This window comes from Carcharodon carcharias, chromosome 14, assembly GCF_017639515.1.
Source record: "Carcharodon carcharias isolate sCarCar2 chromosome 14, sCarCar2.pri, whole genome shotgun sequence".
Lineage (NCBI taxonomy): Eukaryota > Metazoa > Chordata > Chondrichthyes > Lamniformes > Lamnidae > Carcharodon > Carcharodon carcharias.
In genome coordinates, this window is record NC_054480.1 from 148,175,269 (window position 1) to 148,181,741 (window position 6,473).

At 43.1% G+C, this 6,473-nt stretch overlaps 1 long non-coding RNA gene across 1 annotated transcript; it reads right to left on the reverse strand.

Annotated features, from left to right (window-relative positions):
* Window positions 1-2,792: 2,792 nt before the first annotated feature.
* On the reverse strand, window positions 2,793-5,266 carry LOC121287355. Its single transcript, XR_005945178.1, has 3 exons — window positions 5,221-5,266; window positions 3,888-4,082; window positions 2,793-3,220 (listed from the first exon to the last, which is right to left on the reverse strand). It is a non-coding gene; the product is annotated as an uncharacterized LOC121287355 (long non-coding RNA).
* Between the last annotated feature and the right edge of the window lie 1,207 nt (window positions 5,267-6,473).

A 6,473-nucleotide genomic window follows, 5' to 3' on the forward strand; every position in this document is an offset into this window, starting at 1 on the left:
ATGGTGTAGGTCAGGTTTTAAAAGATTACTTTTCTGTGTTCACTATGGAGAAGGATGATGTAGGTGTAGAAATCAGGGAGGGGGAACTGTGATATATTTGAACAAATTAGCATTAAAAAGGAGGCATTAGTGGTTTTAGCGAGCTTGAAAATGGATAAATCCCCAGGCCCAGATGAGATGTATCCAGGCTGCTGTGGGAGGCAAGGGAGGAGATTGCAGGGGCTCTGACACTAATTTTCAAATCCCCTCTGGCCACAGGAGAGGTCTGGAGGACAGCGAATGTGGTACCATTATTCAAGAAGGGTAGTCGGGATAAACCAGGTAATTACAGGCCAGTGAGTCTAACATCAGTGGTAGGGAAACTATTAGAAAAACTTCTGAGGGACAGGATTAATCTCCACTTGGAGAGGCAGGGGTTAATCAGAGATAGTCAGCATGGCTTTGTCGGGGGAGATCATGACTAACAAATTTGATTGAATTTTTCAAGGAGGTGGCTAGTTGTGTAGATGAGGGTAGTGCAGTTGATGTAGTCTACATGGACTTTAGTAAGGTTTTTGACAAGGTTCCGTATAGGAGACTGGTCAAGAAGGTAAGAGCCCATGGGATCCAGGGCAATTTAGCAAATTGGATCCAAAATGGGCTTAGTGGCAGGAGGCAGAGGGTGATGGTCAAAGGTTGTTTTTGCGATTGGAAGCCTGTGACAAGTGGTGTACCACAGGGATCGGCGCTGGGTCCCTTACAGTTTGTAGTGTACATTAATGATTTAGATTTGAATATAGGAGGTATGATCAGTAAATTCACAGATGACACGAAAATTGGTGGTGTTGTAAGTAGTGAGGAGGAAAGCCTTAGATTAAAGAACGATATAGATGGGCTGGTAAAATGGGCAGAGCTGTGGCAAATGGAGTTTAATCCTGAGAAGTGTGAGGTGCTGCATTTTGGGAGGACTAACACAGCAAGGGAATACACAATGAATGATAGGGCCCTTGGAAGTACAGAGGATCAGAGAGACCTTGGTGTACATGTCCATAGATCCCTGAAGGCAGCAGCATAGGTAGATAAGGTGGTTAGGAAGGCATATGGGATACTTGCCTTTATTAGCTGAGGCATAGAATATAAGAGCAGGGAGGTTATGTTGGAGCTGTATAAAATGCTGGTTAGGCCACAGCTGGAGTATTGTGTGCAATTCTGGTCATCACACTATGGGAAGGATGTGATTGCACTGGAGAGGGTACAGAGGAGATTCACAAGGAAGTTGCCTAGGCTGGAGGGTTTCAGATATAAAGAGAGACTGGATAGGCTGGAGTTATTTTCCTTAGAGCAGAGAGGCTGAGGGGGGACCTGATAGAGGTATACAAAATTATGAGGGGCGTAGATAGGGCAGATAGGAAGAAGCTTTTCCCCTTATTGAAGGTGTCAATAAACAGGGGGCATAGAGTTAAGGTAAGGGGCAGGAGGTTTAGAGGGGATTTGAGGATTTTTTTTTTCATCCAGAGGGTGGTTGGAATCTGGAACTCACTGCCTGAAAGGGTGGTAGAGGCAGGAACCCTCACAACTGTTAAGAAATATTTAGATGAGCGCTTGAAATGCCATAGCATACAGGGCTACAGGCCAAGGGCTGGAAAATGGGAATAGAATAGACAGGTGCGTGATGGCCAGCACAGACACGATGGGTTGAAGGGTCTGTTTCTGTGCTGTATGACTCTACGACTCTATACCTGAGCTGGTGGATGTGAGTGTCAGATCAAGTAAAGGTGTTTCATCATCATCAGTCTCTTCATCTTCTTTCATTTCACACTCCTGCACCATGGTCTTGGCAGTTTACAGACCTTGGATATCTGCAAGGAGGAAGGCTGAAGGATAAGGTTGCACTGAGGGGAGGGGGTGGAAGGGGGTTGGTGTGAAAGCAAGAGGTGCATGCTTACACCACTTTCAACTTGTATATCAGGAGATTGCGAAATGAGAGCCAAGTGGGAGGTGAATGTTCACTAGGTGGGTTCCTGGGATATGGGAGATGTTCTATGATAAGAGGCGGCAAAATAAATTGGGTCACTAATCAATGGAGTTTAGAAGAGTAAGAGTTGATCTCATTGAAACATACAGGATTCTGAAAGGGGCTTGTCAGGATAGACACAGAGGCCAAATTTTCTGGCCCCTCCCACCGGCGGGATCTTCTGGTCCCACCAAAGTCAACGGCTATTTGAGTGACTCGCCGTGTTTTTTGGCCCTGCCTCTGTTGTGGCTGGACTAGAAAATTCTGCCCTGAGAGTTTGTTTCCTTAACTGGGGAATCTAGAACACAGGGACAGAGTCTAAGGATAAGGGTTCAATCTTTTAGGACTGAACAGGGGAGAGTTTTTTTTTACTCAGAGGGTTGTGAATCTCTGGATTTGTCTGTCCCAGAGGGTTGTGGATGTTTAATCATTGGCTACATTTAAGCCTCAGATAGATAGATCTCTGGTCTCTCAGTGAATCAAGGGATATGGGGAGTTGGCAGGAAAGTGGAGTTGAGACCAAAGATCAGCGATGATCATATTGAATGGGAGGGCAGAGTTGGGGGGCTCCTGTAGTCCACTGTTACACAAGTGAGGACTCATGTCAGGACTCGATATTTCTTTCCCATCCCTTGAAAGGTCGTAACAGGGTTTTTATGTAATTTATAAAGTGGTGGGGATTAACTCAGTGCCTGTACTTAACCATTTACATGCTGATTGTAAAGAATTCAGTCCAACAGGCTTTCCTGAGCTTAAACACAAATGGGTTAGTTTTTTTATTGTGCTAAAAACCCACCCAGGTAAAGATATAAAGATGTTAAAGAGGTAAACCCCAGTCTCGACCTTTGCAATACACACACATGCTCATGCAAGCATGCAGAATTACACAGTAGGAAGTTACTTTTTGACCAAATTAAGATTTGTTGATAAAAGGTAATTTTTGTGGATTTCCAGCATCCGCAGTTCTTTGCTTTTATCAAAAAAATACAGTTCACTGTTAATGAGTCCTTCACTGGTGTTCATTGTTGAAGCAGAGTTTCTCCATGGTGGTCTTAAATTTTTAGTAGGGTTGAGGCTGATGTAGACTGAAAATTCCTGAGACGGTCTCTTTTTTAAATGTAATTCGCCTTCTCCAAAAGTTGATGATATTGCACCTGACGATCCTTTCGATTGAAATTGTCTATCTCTGTGATGGATTCCAAACTGTGACAGAGATAGGGCTCTGAACTTGAAAAGAGGGGAGAGGGAGATGGTGTTACTGCTCCAATGGTATGTTTCTTCTAGACCGTCTTTTAGCATCATGGGTGTTGTAATGAAATACATTTCAAAAATGGTTATTCTAGTCACTTGACCTCTCTCTCCAGAAGTGAGTTGGGTATCCCACAGAACGTAATTAGCTCATGTCTGGACAGACCTTGGGTATTGTGTTATGGCCTAGGTGATTTGTTTCTTTAATGTCTCAACCATCACTTCTAAAAGGACCATTCTTCCCTGTGATGATCTAGGAAGAACATATTAATATCTCCTATATAACAATTATCCCATTAGGTTTTCTGTCTCTGCCGAAAGGTAACTTTATAGAAATGTAATTGGTAAAAGCCAAAGTTACAAGTTTCAGTTCACCTTTGTGGTAATCCTTCACATCAGCAGGTGTGAAATTCCATTGGAGGTTACCATGCCATGTCTAAATTGTAATCCACATTGGAAACTTCCAGAAACTGACCAACGTGTAATACCAGATGTGTCAGATGACCTGTGACAGCCATCTTAAGTCACTGTCTTTGTTTGAATTAAAAAGTCTTTTTAAAGGAGTTCAATACATATTTGACTAGCTGATTAAATAAAAGTTAATGTTACACATGCACATATCACATCATCATAACACTACTCCTACTTCTTATGTTCTTGATTTCCTGCACCAAAGCATCCAGTGCTGTGTTGGAGATCTTTGGAGCCACTCTCTGCCATTCCTATGTCTTTCCCAGGTCAAAGTCACCTGTGCAACCAGTTCCAGCCAAAAAGCATCCACCATTTAGAAATACTGGCTTGTTCATAGAATGCTGGAAAAATTCAGCAGGTCTAACAGCATCTGTGGAGAGAGAAAAAACAGAGTTAGCATTTCGAGTCCTTATGACTCTCTGCTTTTAACTTAAATTTGTGCTAGCCTTTCACAATTTTGTGCCCCTTCTCAGTGGTGCAGCCTACCTGCAAAATGAACTCTGCTGGCTAGACACTGCAGTCATTACAATGAGCAGACAGCACAAGGTTTGGGTGCTGTCTGCACTGAAATGAGTGGGTGAGGGTTAATTATGCATTGCAATCCCCTCATCTGATCATGGGCCTTAGCCAATTTCTTTCCCAAAGAATTAGACTGAAAAGAGAGTCAGACACAAGCTTGTCCAAAATTAGACTGCAGGTATATCCAACATTCACTCTACCCATACCACAGGAAGGAAATCCTTAAGCAGAGAAAAGCACAGTTTGCAGTATTGAATTTAGAAATCCCTGAAGTAAATATGCATGCTGGAAGCAGATTTATCATCAAATCGCCCCTTGAGCTTTGTCTTCTCATGGATAATTTTCATTGTCAACACTTTATTTGCTGCATTTACTAACATTTCGGAGCATACCGTAACATTGCCTCACAAGCCAAAAATATGGTTTTCCTGGCAGCATTCAAGAAATCTCAAATATGAAAATAAAATTTGTCAGATGGATTTCAATACAAAACGCTTCAGGATCAGGTTCCTCCCACTGGGAGCCCAACCCCAGATGCACCATGTTAACAAATGTGTTAAAGTCATTCACCACATGCACCAATAATCCCAGTCGGCAAATCCATCCTACGTTCCCAAAGCAAATCTAGCTGTTTTTCACATTTGTCCTGGCCCCAGACCTCATAGCGATTGAGAGCCAGGTGAGAAGTTATCTGGACCCTGGTTATTCTGATTTAGCTGTTTCAAATAAACAATTTTTAGTTTAAAATGATCTCAGATGGATTAATGTTGAGTTAATATCATTGAAGAACTAACCCATGTTTTGATGTTTAAATACCTGTTACCTGCTGCGCTTTTCAGGCACTTTTAGTTTATAAACATTGAAAGCTACTAATAACGATTGACTCTACCCACCCCCGCAATAATGCAGTAAGGCACTGTAGTGCACGATAATAATGCTCTAAGTATTGGGATCTAAGCGTGATATTTTTAAAATAAAGTAAAACTCACCATTAGACCAACCCCACTCCTCGTTTCACTTCCAGATATTGGTAATTCTGTAAACAATAACCATAGTCCATAAAGGCACATAGGCATCTCTCTTTATTAGAGAGAGAGAATTAGTTGTATAGCTTGTGGGGTACCACTGTACATCAAACACAGGGCCTGGTAAGGGGGCATGTTTCCATGAGCTACCAGAGCCTGTATGGGGTTTGAACCCACATAGTTAACATTATTTTTAGCCAGCTGAGCTAACTGACCCCCACAATTCTATCCGTGCAGTGATATTAATGAATGATGAACAAGTGGCACTAAATAGTTTGACATCACCTAGGGCTGAATTGCCCCCCCCCCCCCTCCCCTCTCGTCAGGGGGGTTGTGTGGGGTGGGCAGGAGTGAGCGCAAACCTGGGTCCTCGCAGCCATTTTATGTGGGTGGGCCAATTAAGGCCCGCCCAGCGTGACGCAGACCCGGAAGTGCTCAGCACTTCCTGTGCAGGTCGGGGGGTTTCCCTGAGTTGGGGCCTGCGCTGGTGCTTCAGGGAGATTAGTTTAAGTCTTGAAAAATGGAGTCTCTTCGCCTGCCCGCCAACCTTAAGGTTGGATGGGCAGTATTCTTAACAGCTTTAATTACTTTGTTAATGGCCTTAATAGGCCTTTGACAGGTCGGCGGGTGTGCAGCCCACTGAACTGACCATCTAAATGACATCACCACGCGTCATTTTACGCGTCAGCGAGCGGGTCCCACCCCTGCTCACTGACGGGAAAGTTCTTCCCTTAAAGTTGACAAGTCAGATGGTCCAAATAAGATGCATCCTCTGTTGCTGAGGGAAGATAGGCCAGAGTTGGAACAAACTCAGACATAACTTTTTAATCCCCCTTGGATATGAGAAAAGGTGCCAGAGGACTGAAGGATTGCAAATACTACACCCTTTTCAAAAATAAGGGGGAGGGATGAACCTAGGAAGTGTAGGCTAATAAATCTAATGCTAGTGGTGGGAAAAGTAGTAGAGCTCATTGACAAGGACAAAATTAATTCTTACTTGGAAAATCATGGGTTAATAAGGGACATGCATCATGGATTTGTTAAGTGTCACGAAACTGCCTTATTTTTCATAATATTATTATGGGCTATTGTAAAGTAGGCTTATGTTTGTGTGTGTGTGTGTGTGGATGGTTCTGTCTGGGTGGCTGATTCAATTAACTTGGAGGAGGATAGACTGCATGGTTGAAATTATCAAGAGTTAGGTGTAAAAAAGGGCA